Genomic DNA, 19,573 nt, shown 5'->3' on the forward strand with positions numbered 1-19,573 from the left:
CGGCCAAGCAGGAAGCTAATCTTTTATCCTCTGTCTGGCAGGAGGAGGTAGCAGTCCAATTGTCCTATAAAAATGGTGTCAGTATTGCTAAAGAGACCTGCTCTTCCAACTCTTGCCCAGTGAAAGAAGGCAGTTCTTTGATTCCCTTGCCAGGATAGTGTCAGTGGGATCCATTGGAGAGTTTAGCCTCTGTCCTACTCACCCTAAACCTGGAAACAATAAGACTTAATGAGCCAGAAGGAGGCAGGGCCAGGCACCACTCTACTTCACCACTCCCCCACTGGCGCCAGGGGTCCCAGTGGGGAGCTGAGACTCCACCTTCATTTGGCATCAATGAAGAATGATGCAGTGGGAGATGGGGCTAGTTGGACTGCAATTACATGCCTTCCTTCCCCTCATGTCAAAGGAGCCCAGTGGGGCCCAGTAGGGAGCTGAGCTGCTGCCCTATTCTTATAGCAGTAAAGCAGCGTGAGTCATCCTTCTACTTCCTCACTTGCTGGGGAAGCAGGACAAGAGGGAAACTGAGCTTATGTCCCCCACATGGAGGCAACAAGGCCATGCCCCACTTTTACTGGAAGTTGTCAGAATGGCAAAAGAGGGAGCTAAATGTCCACCCCACCCATTATTACACACAGTGTCATTCAGCACTTCATTTTTTGCTAGAAATATGTCAGTCGGACCCAGGAGGAAGCTGAACAAGTACACAGATTTAGCCTTCCTACTACACTTCAACAGAGGAAGTGCCTGCTAAAAAAAAATACTGCTAAAAATAATCTTGGGGTCAAGAATCTTATAGTCAAATAACCAAGATGTCCAGGACACAATCATAAAACACTTGTCATAAGAGAAACAGGAAAATAACAACATGAATGAGAAAAGAAAATCAACTGACAACCCCCGAAATGAAATAGATTGGAATTATTTGACAAGGATTTTAAAGCAGCCATCATAAAACTGCTTTACCAAACAATAGTAAATTCTTTTGTAATAGAGAACCAAAAAAGTACATTAACTGAAATAAAAAAAATTCCCTCAATATATGGACTCAATAATAGAGTGGAAATTACATGGGATAAAATCAGTAAACTTGAGGAGAGATCAATGGATTTACCCAATATGAACAACATGGAGATAATGTGCCAAAACACATCTTCACTAAATTTCTGAAAACTACAGTAAAAAAAAAAAATCTTGAAAATAACCAGAGAGAAATTACACATTACTTATAAGGGAAAACCAATGTGAATGACATTGGACTTTTCATCGGAAATGATGGAGACCAGAAGGGATTGGTCCAATATACTTTCAGAACGAAGAGTAAATAAAGACATATTAAGATAAAGAAAACTAAGATAACTTGTCACTGGCAAACCTACTCCTAAAGAATACTAAATGAATGTCTCCAAACAGAAAGAAAATAAGAATTTGGAAGCATTGGAAAAAAAGAGGGATTATGGGGAATAACAGAAATGTATGTAACTTCAATATATTATCCTCTTTATGAGTTTATGAGTTTCATTTGATTGATAATTAAAGGAAAATTTATAACACCATCTGAAACAAACGACAACAATGTTTAAAAAGTGGGGAAGATAAAGGAATCTAAATGTAAGTTTTCACACTTCACTTGAAGTGGTAAAGTATTGATGCCAGTAGATGTAGACTGTCAGTTACATACGTACATTATAATAGACAGATCAACCAGTATGACAACTATACAAGGTAATAGACTAAAAAGTATTGTAAATAAATTAAGATAGAATCTTAAAACGTACAAGTAATTGATGGGAAGTCAATGAAAGAGAAACAGAGGAAATAAAACAGACACTAAATGGCAGACTTAACCCCTAGCATCAATAATTACCTTAAATGTAAATGGTCTAAATGTACCAATTATGTGGCAGTGATTGGAAGAGTGAGTTAAAAACACACACACACACTAAATCCATCTATAGACTATTTAGAAGAAACTGATTTCAACTTTAACAGCATGGGTAGATTGAAAATAAAAGGATAAAGATATGTGAAAATTAATCACAAAAATCAGGAGTTGCTATATTCATGTAACTTAAAATAAATTTAAGAAAGGAAATAACTAGAGACAAATATGGACATTACATGATGAGAAAAAAATCATCTAGGAATATATAACATTCCCAATCTGTATACAAGAAACAAAAGAACATGAGGCAAAATTGATAGGGCAGAAGGAGGAAATAGATGAATTCAACACTATAGCTGGGGACTTCAACACCTAACCCTCAACAATTGATAGAACTACTAGAGAGAATTTGAGCAAGGTTATAGAAAAACTAAGCAACTCAACCAACCTAGTAGATTTAATTGACATATATAGAGCACTCCACCTGAAAAAACAGAAGAGTACACATTTTTTCAACGCCCATTTAAGTTTACCAATTTAAAGGGTATCCTGAGGCATTAAAAAATAAACAAAAAACATATGTAAAAGAATTGAAATCATACAGAATATATTCTGTTGCCTTATGTAATCAAACCAGAAACCAATAACAGAAACATAATAGAAAAAAATCTCTAAATGCTTGGGGGAGGGGGGGAAGAAGCCACAGTAGTCAAAGAGGAATCTCAAAGTAATAAATTTTAAGAAACATATACAGTGAATGAAAATAACTTACACCATATTAAAATATATGAGATTCAGCTAAAGCAGTGCTCAGAGGAAAATTAATAGCACTAGAAAAGCACATTAGCTAATACTTACATTGTGAAAGAATAAAGGTCACCATTCAATAATTCAAATCCATACCTCAAAGAACTAGAAAAAAAAAGAGTAAAGTAATAAGGATGGAAATAATATAGATTAAAACAGAAATCAGTGGAACTGAAAACAGGAAAACAATGGGAAAAAAATCAATGAAGAAAAAACAAAATCATCAAGCTTCTTTAAAAAAATCAATAAAATTGAGGAGCCTCTATCAAGATTGACAAAAACAAAGAGACAAGACACAACTCACCAATACTAGGATTGAGACAAGGGATATCACTACAGATCCTTCAGAAATTAAGACTATAGGGGGGCCGGCCCCATTGCCAAGTGGTTAAGTTCATGTTCTGCACTTCAGTGGCCCAGGATTTTGCCAGTTTGGATCCTGGGTGTGGCCCTAGCACTGCTCGTCGGGCCTTGCTCTGGTGGAGTCCCACATAGCAGAATCAGAAGGAGCTACAGCTAGAATACACAACCATATACTAGGGGGCTTTGGGGAGAATTAAAAAAAAGGCAAGATTGGTAACAGATGTTGTCTCAGGGCCAACCTTTTAAAAAGAAAAAAAGGACTATAGCAGAATGCTAGCAATAATTTCATCATAAATTCAACAATTTGATGAAATGGGCCAATTCTTATAAATTCACAAACTACCAAAAATCAAACCAGGATGAAACAGACCATGTGGATACTCCCATATCTGTTATAGTGGTTGAACTTGTCATTATAAACTTTTAAAACAGAAAACTGCCGGAACATATGATTCTACCAAACACTTAAAATTAATGCCAATGTCTCCCAGAAAATAGAAGTGGAAATATTTCACAGCTTATTTTACAAGATCAATATTACATTGATACCAGACAAAGACGACAGACAAAAAGAAAAATACAGAGCACTATCTCTCATGAATTTAGATGCAAAAATCCTCTAAAATATTAACAAATTTAATACAGCAATGTATAAAAGTCAATATTCACCACGATCAAGTGGAATTTATTCCAGGTTTGCAAAGATAGTTCAAAGTTTGAACATAAATAAATGTAATCCACCATATTAATAGGATAAAGGAGGAAAATCATGTAATTATACCTATTGACACAGAAAAAGCATTTGACAAAAGCCAACATGTAATCATGATTAAAAACTCCTAGCAAACTAGGTTTGAGGAAAGGATCTTCTCAACTTTATAAAGATCATCTGCAAAAAAAGTACAACTAAAATCACTATAGTTAAAGACTGAATGTTTCCCTTTAAAATTGGCAACAAAGAAAGGATATCAACTCTTACCACTCATATCTGTTATTTAGCATTATACTGAAAGTTCCAGTCAATGCAAGAAATTAAATAAAGGCAAGGCAAGAAATTAAAATACAGTCATGTGTATTAGAAAAGAAGAAATAAATGTACCTACTTTTGCAGATGACTTCATTGCCTATATAGAAAGTTTCCAAAAATATCTACAAAAAACTCCTAGAATAAGTGAATTCAGCGTGATTGTGCGATATGGAGTTACCACGTAAAATTCAAATGCATTTCCATGTACTAACAATAAACATGTGGAAACTGTCAGGAGTTCAGCTGAGCTGGAGAGAGCTGAGCTGTTAGGTGCCAGAGTAGCCAATTAAAAATCATGAGCCAGTGGAAAAATAACAAAGGCTTTAATTACTTCTTGGGATAATAAAAGCAGGAGGCTAACACCGAAGAAAGCGTGTTCCATTTCCCCCCGTGGAATGGAGTGCTCATGGAGGGTGAGGAACATCAACACAGATGTAGGGGTCATCTCACTGTTGAGGGAGTCCTAAACAATAAGATCCTACTGTTTTATGGACCTTGGGGATGGGAGGAAGGAAAAGGAAAAGGATTAGGAGTGGAAAAGTAGTGAGTACTGAGTCAGAGTGAAGCGAGCCTTCAAGGTTTTCCACCCCTCCTTCGGATAAGGAGGTCTGGACACAGGCACCTGAAGAAGGCCTCCCCAGAAAGGCCCTAGATGAAGGGATCTAGGAATGAAGCCTCCTGGGCCAGGAATGCAAATATGCATAAGAGCACGGCTCACTAGAGAGGCTTGAGTCCCTGACTGCAACTCTCTTCATGGACTTCAGTAGATGGGCTGTTCTGCAAGTCCATTGTAGCGAGTTCAACTTTCCCTCATGAGGCCTGCCAGGTATGAGGCTTGCCAGGTAAAGCTTTTGCAACTGTGTGTGGCTGGGCCTGAAAAGTCACAGTTTTTTTGACCAGGAGCCAGATTCCTCAGAACCAGTAATGAAAACACAAGACCAGTTACAATTGACCCCCCAGTTCACCCCTCAAAAAATGAAATACTTAGCCATATATCTAACAAAACATCTGTAGGATGAGTGTCCTAAAATTTCAAAATACTGATAAAAAAAAAAAGCAAAAATGACCTTGTGAGACAATAGGAAATATGTGTATTGATCTGTTCCTCCAGTTCCTGGCACAGAGCTCCTAAAATCCTTGTAATTTCCTAAGTGATAAGAGCACTGAGTATCTTTCATTCCATTATTTGGTCTTTGGCCCTGGTTCCTGACATAGAGTTCTTAAATCCCTTGGAAATTCCTGGATCAAAACAGCACCTTTTGTTCTAAGGAGGTGACTCTTGCTGGGCTCCTGGTTGGGGGCTGGTCACGAGAAAAAACAAGCCATGATTGGAAGCTTGGAATTTTCAGCCTCACTCCCTATTCTCCAGAGAGGAGAAAGGGGTTGGAAATAGAGTTAATTACCCATCATGCCAACCTAGGGAACCCTTCATAAAAATCCCAGAAGTATGGGGTTTGGGGAGCTTCTGGGTTGGTGACCAGGTGTAGATTCTGGGAGAGTGGCATGCCTGCAGAGGGTATGGAAGCTCTGGGCCCCTTCCCACAAACCCTGCCCTAGGCACTGGATGTGCATCTGTATTCTTCATCATATCCATTTATAATAAACTGCTAAAGAGTAAATAAACTATTTTCCTGACTTCTGTGAGCTGCTCTAGCAAACTAATCAAACCCAAGGAGAGGTCTTGGGAATCTCTGATTTATAACTGACGTATCAGAAGCACAGGTAACAACTTGGACTTGCAGTTGGCATCTGATGCAGCAGAAAGGGAGAGCAGCCTTGTGGGCCTGAGTTCTAAACCTGTGGGATCTGATGCTAACTCTGGTAGATAGTGTCAGAATTGAGTTAAATTGTAGGACACCCAGGTGATGTCACAGAATTGCTTGGTATGGAGAAAACTCCTACACATCTGGTGTCAGAAGTGTCATGAGTGGTAGCAGTGTGAGAGTGAAGGAGAAACACAGGAGGAGGACTGTAGTTTCTCTTACTCAGACCTAAATACATGTGAGTCATACCATGTTCATGGATTGGAAGACCCAATAGGGCAAAAATGTGAGTTCTCCTCACTTTGGTCTGTAATTTTAATACAATTTTTATCATAATTCCAATATTGATTTTTGTAGACACAGACTAGATTATCCTAAAGGCTTGTTATACAGCTACAGCAATCAAGAGCATGATATTCTGAGAGGGATAGACATACTGATCAAGAGAACTCAGAAATAGATGCACACAGACATACTGGTTTTCCACAAATGTTGAAAAGGCATTCAATGTATATTAAGTAACAATTCATCACCCACAGGCAAATGAATGAATGAAACTAAATTACATGAAAAAAACTCACTCCTTATACAAAATTTATAGATCATGGATACATGGATTATGGATTTATATGTAAAACATATATAAAGGTTTTAGAAAAAATACGAGGAAATCTTTGGGAACTAGGGGTAGACAGAGTACTTGGACTTGACTATAAAAACGCTATCAGTGAAAGAACAAATGAATGAACCAGATCGTACCAAAGTTAGTAACCGTTGACCTGCAATCAGCACTGTTAATAGAATAAAGGACAAGCTACAAAGTAAGAAAGAAATGTAGAATGTAAAGAATTCTCAAAACTCAACATTCCAATTAGAAAATGATCAAAATACTTAAACACACATCATGCCTAAAACAATGTACAGATGCCGATTAAATACAAGAGAGATGTTAATCATCATTGGTGATTAAAGAAATGCAAATTAGGGGCCTGCCTGGTGGCGCAGTGGTTAAATTCGCATGTTCTGCTTCGGTGGCCGAGGGTTCACTGATTCGGATCCCGGGTCTGGACCTACACACTGCTTGTCAAGCCATGCTGTGGCAGGCGTCCACATATAAAGCAGAGGAAGATGGGCATGGATGTTAGCTCAGGGCCAGTCTTCCTCAGCAAAAAAGAGGAGGATTGGCAGCAGATGTAAGCTCAGGGCTAACCTTCCTCCAAAAAAAGAAAGAAAAAAGAAATGCAAATTAAAACCTCAATGAGATATCACTACACACCTATCATGATGGCTAAATGTAAAAAACATAAATAACACCAAATGCTGGTGAAGATGTGGAAAAATAGATCAGTCCTACGTTGCTGGTGGAAATGCAAAATATTTCGGCCACTCTGGAAAAGAGTATGAGAGTTTCTTATAAAAATAAACATGCACTTACCATAAACTAAATAATTGCACTTGGTCATTTATTCCAAAGAAACGAAAACTTATGTTCACACAAAATCCTGCACACAAATGTTCATAGAGGCTTTATTCATAATAGTAAAAAACAGGAAAAAGTCTAAATGCCCTCCAGTGTGTGAGTGTTTAAGCAATCCGTCATACATCCCTGCCGTGAAATACTACTCAGAAATGAAAACTACTGATACAAGCAACAGTTTGGATGGATCCAAAGAGAAATATGCTGAATGGAAAAGGAATTTCAAAAGGTTACCTATATATGATTCCATCCATATATCATTCTTAAAATGACAAGATTACAAAGATGGAGAACAGATTAGTGATCACCAGGGGGTAGGGAAGAAGGGTAGGAGAGATGCTGCTGTGACTATGAAAGTGTAGCACAATGGATTATTCTGTGTCTTGATTATGGCAGTGGTCACACAAATCCCCTTGTGTTAAAACTACATGGAGCGAAATATACACACACATTTGCTTGTAAAACTGGTGAAATCTGAATAAGGCGGATGGATTGCATCAATGTCAAGTTCTTGTTTGTGATGTCTTACTATATTTATGCAGGATGTTACACTGAGGAACACTGGGTAACGGATATATGGAACCTCTCTTGCAGTCTTCTTTCTTTTTTAAATTTTTTTATTGAAGTCACATTGGTTTATAACATTATACAAATTTCAGATGTGCATCGTTATATTTTGACTTTTGTACAGACTGCATCATGTTCACCACCAAAAGTCTAGCTGCCACCGAACAATTTTATTTCGTACAAGAGCATGTGAATCTACAATTGTTGCTGAAACAAAAACAAAAGCAAAACACTTATGCTTGATTATACATTTAATTTTATTGATTTTAAGTTAGATTATTTCTTCTTTAACTTTAAACATGATATCCAGCATTTGTCAACTTCTTAAATGATCAAAGTTATGCCATGGGGCTGAGAAATTTACTGAACTGTGATATCTGGATTCAAAGACTATTTTTGATATTTATCAAGTATAAAATTTTGTGAAAATTATATAACTTTTTACACTTTATTTTCCTCACTTGTAAAATGTACATAATAGTAGTAAGTACAAGGTATTCATAGTAGTATCTTGCACATAAAAAGTATCCAAAAATGTTAGCTATTATTATTTTTTCTATGTGCCAAGTACTATAACATGGCATTGGTGTTACAAAACTCCCACGTTTTATTTATTTCCTCACCACTATTCAGTTATGCCTAGCATATAATAGATGTTCAATGTGCTTGCATAAAGAACAAATGTGTGAATGAAAAACATATGTTGTTCTTTTTTGTTTTTGCTTTTTGGGGTGCTCTAGTATAAATCCTTTGAGCCTTTGATTTAACCCCTTTGTGTTTTGACTTTCTGCTAAATTATAAAACATATTTTTGTTGTGTTGTTGGGTACTGTTTACTGCACTTATGTTTAGGCCAATATTTAGAACTGTGACAATACGTACACATTTGTATATACTTGGACAGCTGTATTTTTAATATCAACTTATGAATTACATCCTACTTTTTTTTTCCTACATCTGCTTGATAGTCTTAAGATTGAACAGTAACTTCTGGATTCTTTGTGGTGAAAGGCCTTTGAAATTCACATATCAATAACTCATTTTGAGCATCTAATGAATGTCAGGTGATTTTTTTTTAATAGTATCTACTTCAGTTGTCCCAGCAGTGCTTTAAGAAAAATATTGCTATTTCCATGTGACAATTGAGAAATGTGATGTAGAGAAGAGTAAAATAATTAGTGTAATTTCTACACTAAAAAGAGACAGAGGTTGGATTAAACCATTGGTGTGCTGGTGAATGTTTAACCACTAGCTGTCTGGGGAGGGAGTGGGGCATAGCTGGGAAAGATCCCCCATTTTGTAGCATTTGCTGATTTCCCTGCTGCAGATACTCTCATCGTGGCTGATTTCAAGCTATCTCACTGAATGCTTAGATGGCAAGAGATGTGAACCATCAGTTCTCACAAGATGGTACAAGCCAACTCCAGCACACCAGTGAGTCAGACCTGCTCTTTAACCATACTTCCTGTACCCTTAGATTTGTCACTTATACTTTTCTTGCCTAGTTCAGCATCCTAAATCCTTCTTCCCTGTTCCTAATAAATTGAGTCTTGCCAGTTCATGATACTAAAACTATACACAAAAGGGGAAAAAATACTGAATTTAGTCTGTTAGCAAGAACTGTTTCTTCTTTCTTGAGGATAAGATGAATGAAAACACTGCCTGCAATATTTATAGCATGTCACATTCATTTGAATGTTTCACCATGAAATGAAATGAAACTGGATCAACTCTACATATCTATCAGTCTCCCTATCTATCTACTATCTTTCTATCGATCTGTCCATGTGTACGGGTGCACAGGCATACACTTGCTTATACATGCACATATGTTTAGTTTTGTGACTGCATGATAGGGGAAAACACCTCTAAACAAATTTCTTTGGAATCAGAATATATATTTGGAGATTATGCCAAAAATACCTTCAACATCAAACATGATTCACTTCAAAACACTGTGAAGTGCACTCAGAATTACCTCAGTAGTTTCTTTTGCACACTTTTCTTGAGTAAATGTTTTTTTTTCCCCAGTACTAGGCAATTCTTTGATAAGAACTATGAAGACTTTAATAAAAAATATTTAGTAAACCAATAATAATGCTTTTAGATGATTAATTATTGCCACCCATTGGCAGTAGTTTTCTGTTAATTTGATATTTAACTCAACTTGTGGTTATTTTTATAGTTAATTTTTTGCCCTGAGAAAAACGCTTCCAAACATCTTGCTAATTTTCCAGCTGACTTTTTTGAAAAGAATAAAGTCAATACAATTGTTTCCAGCTCTCCCTAAGCCATCTTGCTCTCTACAAATGTGTGGTTTAATTGTTCTATCTGTCACTGAGGACTTTTTGTTTTTTGTGTTAGAAACAGTGAGAAGTTTGCAAAATATAATTGTTTTGAATTCTTTAGTACTGGAGAAGTAAAAGCCGTTAACCATCTGTTCTTAGTTGCTTAACCACAATTTTTTCCAAGTAATGCTCAGTGTCCAGGCATTCCTGTGGCTGCTTGGAGGATGGAGAGACTCACCACATGATGAAGTCTCACTTAGTTATTTTTAAATACACCTGAACCCAGGTGGAAATAAATTTGGGTTGTTGATATATATGTGGTTTAGAAAGGCAAGTGAAACTTTTCAAATTCATTTTCCATTTTATTTCATGCTTAACTTCCAGTACGAGGCTGATTAAATACATATATATTTATAAAGAAAACAGTTCACACTAGAGTTCCAAGAAAGGATCACTGAAAACAAGGTCATCAACATTTTCTGTTAGTCAGTCTTAGTATAGTAATTTAAATTTTACCTCTTTCTAAATAGGTCTATAAAAGTTCGGTACCTAATAAGTTATCTTCTTTTAAAATGATTGCCACGGGTTATATAAAAGAAATAAAACCAGTGGGACATTTCTTTAAATTGAGCATAATCTTCTCAGCTAAATAATTAGCACCCTATTTCAAGGTTTTATTTTAGACTTAACTTTTCAAAACAAAGTCTGTCTACTTTTTTTATGACATTCTTAAAATGACAAACAGTTGTAGGCATTTGTACACGAGAATAAAATTTTGCTTAAGGAGGGCTTAATATTTTTTTCTTTTCTTTGCTGAGGAAGATTCACCTTAGGCTAACCTCTGCTGCCAGTCTCCCTCTTTCTGTATGTGAGCCGCTGACACAGAATGGCCACTGACAGACGAGTCCTATAGGTCCCTGCCTGGGAATCGAACCCAGGCCACCGAAGCGGAGTGTGCTGAACTTAACCACTAGGCCACTGGAGGTGGCCCAGGTTTTTTTTCAACCAAGAAAACTTTTTTGGGGTAGGAACACTGTTCCTTCCACATAACTCAGCTGTAGTTTTGCTGTCAACATTGTATGGGGCTCAGACGGAAAGAGAGAGAAAGTAAAAAGAAAATGGCCGGTGGTGCAGTGGTTAAGTTCGCACCTTCTGCTTCAGCAACCTGGGTTTGGATCCCAGGTGCAGAACTATGCACTGCTTGGCCAGCCATGCTGTGGCAGGTGCCCCACATAAAATAGAAGAAGATGGGCATGGATGTTAGCTCAGGGCCAGTCTTCCTCAGCAAAAAGAGGAGGATTGGTGGGAGACGTTAGTTCAGGGCTAATCTTCCTCAAAAAAAAAAAAAAAGTAAATGTGGCAAAGTGTTAGTTACTCGTAAGTCCTAGGTGAAGAATTCTTGGGCCTCCATTACCCTATATTTGCAACTTTCTCAGTTTAATTTTCTTCAAAGTGCAGTTCTCTTCAAAATGGAATAGAAAAATGATATTCCGACCAGCTCTAGCCTTTTGGGATGTGATTGGTGGTAAGTTAAGGTCATGCATGAGGCACACGGGCAAAACTAGAAATATGTGGACTTAGCTGATCCAGCAATTTGTTGAAACAATTAAGAGGAGGAGTTTCTCAGTCAGGACATATAAGTCATTTACCAGGTTAAAATGTGTGATAAATTGGGGAATTAATAGGGAATTGACAAGAACTAATGAATTCAGGCAAACTAGTTTCTTGATAAGTAGACCAGACAGAACAGGGCTCCTTACAGGGCAGGCAGGAACACATAGGATGCTGGTAAGACAGAGAGTTCAGGAGCTCTGACTTCCAGTCGCTACACTCCTGCGCCCAGTTGCAATTTTGTTACTCAGGGATATCTTCTTAAAATGCAAGAGCTATTAACTTCTTTACACATCAATTTCCACATCAATTAAGTAAGAATGACAATGGTTAATTTAATGAATTCTGTGAGAAGTAAAAGAAATGTGTATGCCTAGGATTCACAGAGTCTATAGACCTCTAGCGTTGAGACAGTCCGTCAAAGACAGCATTGCATGGGGTAACCGCCAGTGCGTCTTGTGTTCCCAAACCCCTTAAATGTAAGAGACTTTCAGAAGGATGTTTTATATATTGGCATCTGAACTACTGTTTTATGTTGGCTAAATGTTTATATCGTTTTTTTGTTTCTGGAAAAGTTCAGAAGCACAGTCATGGAATTTAAAAGTAAGTCAAAATGTTTACAGAAAAGTTAGGGGAAATCATCATTTATGTAATCTTTAAATATCTATTCTCAGTATGAGATGACAGACAAATGATCTATCAGCATATGCTCAAGGACTTCCATTTTTATGATATTACTTTTTAAAAAATCCATTGCATGTTCATGCTTGGATATTAATATGTCGTGAATATATTAACTTTTCTCTTTGGGCTTATAGTACCAAACTGTTGCCAAGTTGGAAAATAAAAAATAACCACTAATTATAATCCAAATTCTACAAGAGAAACAATAGGATTATTTCTAATCAATATTTTGTCATATCCTTAATTCGTGTTTGCCCTATAAATTATATTTTATTAAAAATAGAATATTTACAAAATTTTTATACTTCCTTTTCTCTCTCTGGTCATTGTCATTATGACTAGTGTCACCACAATTTAAGAGTCTCCAACTTGAGAGGCTCCTCCAAATATCCCTTCTATATTAGGATAACTAGGAATAGGATGCAGTAGAAGAATAAAAATATAGTAACAATACAATTTATAATTTCATAATTGGGCTTATTTTCTGATAGATTTGTTGTGAATATAATAATTTCAAACAAGTTAGCTTAAATCTGACTCTTCAGGCCTCTATTTGAGTATAATATTCGCACCAAAGATGTTGATGGTTGACCCTTCACACATGAGTACACTTAGGCATTCTAATTTTAGTATGTGATAACTGTCCTCATTCTGTTTTTCTCTTTTTTCAGCAAAGAGAAGGAATTATGTCAGACATAGATATGGCTCTCTGGTAATACAGCTTGATGGTAGTGTATAACTACCATTTGCTTCCATGGCTGTATTTTATGCACTGAAAAATCTGTGTGCAGAATAGACTTGCATTAGTTACTGCCTCTAATGGCAGATAGGGAAACCTATATGTATAGACGGAGTATTTGCCCAGAATGTTGTAGAGTCGAACAGTTATCAAAGTCACACAAAGTAGAACAAAACTCTCAACAATTATCAAAGTCAGACAAAAAAAGTAGAACAAAACTCATATTTCAATTGGTCATGCAATTTATCTTACCAGATATTTGCCTAAATTGTTGGACTAGTTGAAATAAACTGATAATGTAAACAGTATTGCAGTCTCTCTTAATTTCATTTAAAATATGTATGTAAAGGTTAGATTTGCTTAAGAAGTTTAAACTATGAAAGTGGTTTTCATTGCGTAATAACATGGAAGAAAAATGTATTTGTAGAAAAATCTATCTATGATCATTTTACCTGACTTTTATCTATATATTTAAAATACTTAGTTCATCCTATTCTGAAACTGTTAACATTCTGTGAACACCAAAATGATTATAAAATAACTATGATTCCAGAAGGTTTTATAAAATTTTGTTGTTCACTACGAATTGTGAATAACTTCAAATTGGAAAATAGAGAGAAAAAATGTACAGTAGTTTTATAGAAAATTGTAGTTTATAACATAAGAATTCCTGCAGAGTATGTTCTAACTTCTTTTAAGACATTTAAAGAGTATGACTAACTTAAACAACCTGAAGAATATCAAACTATTGAAGAGTTATATTTTGGGTTTTATAATGACTTCATTCTGTAAGCAATTCAAAGTATAACTGTGTTTTTTATAACTAAAGATATATTGAAGTATTTAAGGGTGTAATATATCAAATGGAAATCAACATCAATGAAAATAAATCGCCTATTTTGTGTGAAGTCAAACTGAATGAGACAAAGAAGCAGTGTAGAAATTCATTTTGGGAAAACAGGGTAGAGAAAATTATAATGAAAGTACTCTGTATGTATGGGAAGGAAGGATCCTCCACACAAGATTGATTCTAGATGATGCCACACATACACCAAAAGGGTATGAAGTGATTTGTTACTTACATAATGAGATTTTCTGGAGGAGAAGGGCTGGATCCTAAGCATGTCTGCAAAATATCTTGAGAGAGGGGTCAGGGGATGCTGACCTGGATTTTATTGTGCTTACATGTGAGGCTGGGGTGAGGGTTTCCTCACTGGCTAGGGTTCAGTGGTTTGAATTTTCTGTCAGTGAACAAGGGAGCCTGGAGTTTTGCTGCTGGTTTGCTCAGGTGTGGTGCGAGAGAAGTGGAAGGGGTGGTGCTTGAAACCTATCAGCAAACAATCAAATATGGAGTCAAACTTCTTATTAAAATTCTCCTTTGATATTAGACTGGTGACTGAAATGGGACATTTAATTAGATTGAATTGAACTTGTTTAAGTAAAGCCGTTCTAGTACTCTGTAAGGCCTGTAACCTGAGGCGGGTAAGGGTTGTGGAAGTTCACTTGAGGCCCAGCATTGTGTAACTTGTGACGTGAAATGAGTGCCTTGATCACCATCAGTAGTGTTTGGAACTTCAAAGGGGATCATAAATGTCTTATTGAGTCCTTTTAATGTGCAGAGACATGTGTGAGTTTGATTTATATTTTGAGTATCTGTGAGACAAGAAATTCCCAGAGTTCTTTACTTCAGAGTGGATAACGTTAGATAAGGAATTGGTATCCTCTCAATGGTTCACTTGACTCCATTAGATCTCTGGTCAAAGACCACTCTCTCCGAGAGTTTTCATCCATGACAGCCCTATCCAAGAAAGCACTCCTTATGCTTGTCACTTTCAAACACCTCCTATGGCTTTATTTTCCCCTCCTTCTTGATTGCATCTCTCACGACCTGGCATTATACTATACATGTCTTAAGTTATTTGGTTTCTCCTAAACAGTAGGCTCCATGAATGGAGGAATTTTACTTTGTCACTTTCATATTCTTGGCTTAAAGAAAAGAGCCTGGAGCTTAATGAATGCCATTTAATTAAATCTCCAAGGGATGGATGGGGCTAATTCAATTCAAGCAATGAGAGAAGAAGTGAGTCTGGTGGGGCGTGTCAGGGAGAGAAGCCATGGGAAGTCATTCTGTCTTTCTGATTGGCCAGCAACTGGAAAGCATAGTAACCTAACTGCCGTTGGCAGCCATCTTATGAACAAACGGGGAAAGAAACATCCTCGAACGTACTGGGCACTAGTCAGGCGGGCCGATAACGCAAAAGAATCTGCTTCCTTATGTCATCATTGAGCCTGGGGGGCAGTGCAAATGCCTGCCCTTGAACACAGATGGGCTAATTATAACATTTTTCTTTTTAGTAGTTGAAATCATCCTAACAGAAAATGGTAACATCTCAGTACCACATAGGAAAAAAATACTGTAAAAAGCAATAATTAAAATGCAAATTAACTTACATATTACAATATATAGACATATAGATAATTATATGTAACTATATAGTAAGGCCCTTTACAACAGAACAGAGAGCCACAAATATAGGAAAATATAGCATATTCATATTTTAAAACCTTATATAAATTTATTCTGCTATACAAGCACTTGTTTGTATCATCAGCAATATGTTTTATTATTGACAAAAATTTGTGGTTTAAATATTGTTTTTCCATTCAGTCATTATTGTTACATTGTATCTAATATACTTTATAGAGATACATTATATAGTTCCAGATTTCATTTATTTTATTTTAAACAAGCATACTTTTGGCTCTATAAATGGAATTTAAATTAATTAATGTAGATTATTTAAGACAAACACCAGTTATAACAGACTTAAGATTTTAAAGATATTATAGCTTATAAAAATTCAAATGATAGCCTATTTGTGGCACAAAGGGACTAGGAAACATACTGATGGAACTAAGCTACCAATTTTTTCCTTCTGTAGGTTTCTCTCAGACTTTCACAATTAAATATTTAAACAAAAACAATCCAGGTATTCCTATATGCTTAGAAGTGGCCTTATAGTGCAGGGAAAAATTTAAACATATATATTCAGTCTCCATAATTCTTCTCTAGGCCAAATAGGTTTTTTCCAGACCAAATTTTATTGATTTATTTTTTACTGAATTAACTGAATATTTTGCATTGGCCCCAACCAGGTTTTCTACAAATTATTTTTCCTTATTTCCTGCTGCTTCACATATTGAGATTTTTAATCATTCAGAGATGGTTGTAGTCAGCATCTCCTAATTGTGTTTCTGGCATTTGATTAAAAAAGCTAAGTTAATGAACTTTAAATTGTTTTATATAAGAGAAAGAGGAACATATAGGGAAATGTATATTCCAACTCTGGTATTTTCCAAAAAATTTAGTTTAAAAACGGTTTCCTTCAGGGGCTGGCCCCGTGGCCGAGTGGTTAAGTTCGCGCGCTCGGCTGCAGGCGGCCCAGTGTTTCGTTGGTTCGAATCCTGGGCGTGGACATGTCACTGCTCATCAGACCACGCTGAGGCAGCGTCCCACATGCCACAACTAGAAGGACCCACAACAAAGAATACACTACTATGTACCGGGGGGCTTTGGGGAGAAAAAGGAAATAATAAAATCTTTAAAAAAAAAAAAAAAAAGGTTTCCTTCACATTTACCTGCATAGAAAAGTACTATTGCATATTTTTAAAACATCCCTATGAAGTTGTAAGATTTTAAAATTGCTTTGAACATATTAGTTGAATGTAAAACTAGGAGGAAAAATGAAAGAGTAATATGTAAATTCTAACAATGTTCATCTAAAAATTAATTTTAAATACTTTATATTCAAAAGTAGATTATATTAAACTTTAAAGATTACTTTGAACTGTAACTACTTTTATTTTGTATAAAAGATTAATGTTGCTTACAGAAATGCGTTGCAAGTATATTAGGTATTATATGTTATGTATTATATATAGTAATGATACATAATATATTATATGTAAATATTTTTTAATTTGAGGCAAATTTCCAGTTCTTCAAAATATCTAGATCCACCATAAACAGCCTAAAAATAAACTTAAAAAACACCAGAAGTACAGTAAGAAGTACAAGCAAGCAAAAATCTTTTTTTAGTTATGTAAACCATGAGTTTTAGAACACTTAGATGTTAGCCTGGTGGATATCAATGACTGACTATATTTCTATTTAGGGTGGCTATTAAACACTATGAGAAAGTAATTAAATTAATTTATACACATATATATTCAATTCAATTATATACATATAGGTTTATATGTGTGTGTATGTATTTATATATATATATGCTATAGATATTTTATATATACTTTCTTTTTTCTTTACTTCTCTCATACATTTCCAAACCCTGTAGATCTGTGTGTGTATATGTGTACATATATATATTTAATAACTGTAAAAAAATATTGAAGTGGTAAAAAAAATCTCCAGAGGTACTAAATTGATACAATAGTTTCAATTTAGGTTTAGAATATTGTAGCAAACTCTGTGTGTGTGTGTGATAGACATATGGATTAGTAATGATCCGATATGTCAACTTAATTCAAAAGAATTAAGCATCTAACTTGCTAACTGATAACTGAAATTTATGAACATGTAATCAAAGTGTTTACAAAAGTAAAAGTTAAAAAAAGAACTGTTTGAGGACTTATGACATAGGGGAATTTAAGATTAAGTTGTGAAATACTTGTTTTCCTAGCTTTCTGTATATTTCAATATAATTGCACTCATTGGTGTCAAACCCTTATAATGGGTATGTTGTAGAGAAGGAACTCTCTCTCAGGTGTTGTGGCACACCTTGTCTTCCCCTATCTTCCCTCACCCCCACCCAGACAGGGTACCCATGCTCTGGGGTCTCTTCCTGAAAATAGATGGGGCTGGCCACGAAGAAGATGCCAGTAACCACTCTTGGACCAAGATATCAATGTGGATGGTCAACATTTCAAGATTCTTACTGCAAGAGTGAAGCAGTAGGTGTTAAACAAAGCCTTAAATCATTACGTGCAGAGCTAAGTTCTGCACAGTAACACCATCTCTTCATTTGCTTCTCTAATGCACCAAGGGTAATATAAATTTATTATTCTAAATACAAATTTAACAAAATAAAAACTGATTAATTCAGCTTTTTTCTTTCTTTACCTATTGAATCATGTCAAATTGTTAATAGTTTTTAAATGAATAGAAAATGGATTCAATAGACCTATCCGTGTCACCAAAGACACTTCAGGCCATCATGTAGCATTCTTTAAACAAAGTAAATATATGAATTCATTAAACATTAATAAGTATTTGTTTTGAATTTAGTAAAATGATTTTTGAAAATATTTATGATTAAATGTTCAATATTGAATCTGATATTTTATTAAAATTTCATTTGGAAGAAACATGCTTGTAATAAATTAGTAAGCTGTGTCAAGATTTTTATATTTAAATAAAATCAATGAAAATCTCTGATAGTTACTTCTATAACCAGACTATGTTAGTCTCAAATAACTACTACATTTATTCAGTCTTAGAAAAAATTCTTTATCTTAGAATCAGCTAATTACCTGTCATTGCTCTATTGCTCATAGAAATGTATTTTTTCATAACTGCATTTGCTAGAACTTCATCAAAGTTGTAATTACTTTTGCTTCTTAAAGAATAATGATGTGGTGCCAATTTTAAGTGCCTTCACTAACATTTTTGAGAAAATAGAGATACATTCAAATTATCTGTTTCAATATGTAATATAAATCAAGCTTTGCATACTATCCATAAGTTAACCAAAATAACGGGGCATTTACCTATTTATCTGTTTGTCTCTCACTGATTGACTTGAGCACAGAATATGCCATTATATAAGTTTTCCAAGAAAAGCACTGACCAAAATGGAGAAGAAAAAGATGTGAAGATATGTTTTAAATTTTCTGCATTTTATGTGTTGTTTTTCAAAACAAAGTAACGAGCACTGAACATCAATTATGCTTAATATATATGCTAAACGCTTGATTTTTTTTTTTGTTTGAGATATTCAGTATTCAGTTAAAAACATACATTTATTTCAGGTTCTCTACTAGATCTAAGGAAAGCAAAAATGCATAATGAATTCTTTGCTTTCAAAATTTTCTTGGTTAAGTAACAGAATGTTGCATGTTACACTGGTTTAGCTGCATCCTACATATTTTGATAGTTGACCTTTCATTATAATTTTTGTTAAAATACTTCTTAATTTCCCGTTGAAATTTTCTCTTTGACTCATTGGTTATGTAGAAGTTAGTTATTTAGTTATTAAACATTTAGGGACTTTCACAATATCTTGTGTGATTGATTTCTAATTATTTCTATTATGATCTCAGATAATGTTATATAAATCATATTATTTA

Source organism: Equus asinus, chromosome 4 (genome assembly GCF_041296235.1).
Source record: "Equus asinus isolate D_3611 breed Donkey chromosome 4, EquAss-T2T_v2, whole genome shotgun sequence".
Classification (NCBI taxonomy): Eukaryota; Metazoa; Chordata; class Mammalia; order Perissodactyla; family Equidae; genus Equus; species Equus asinus.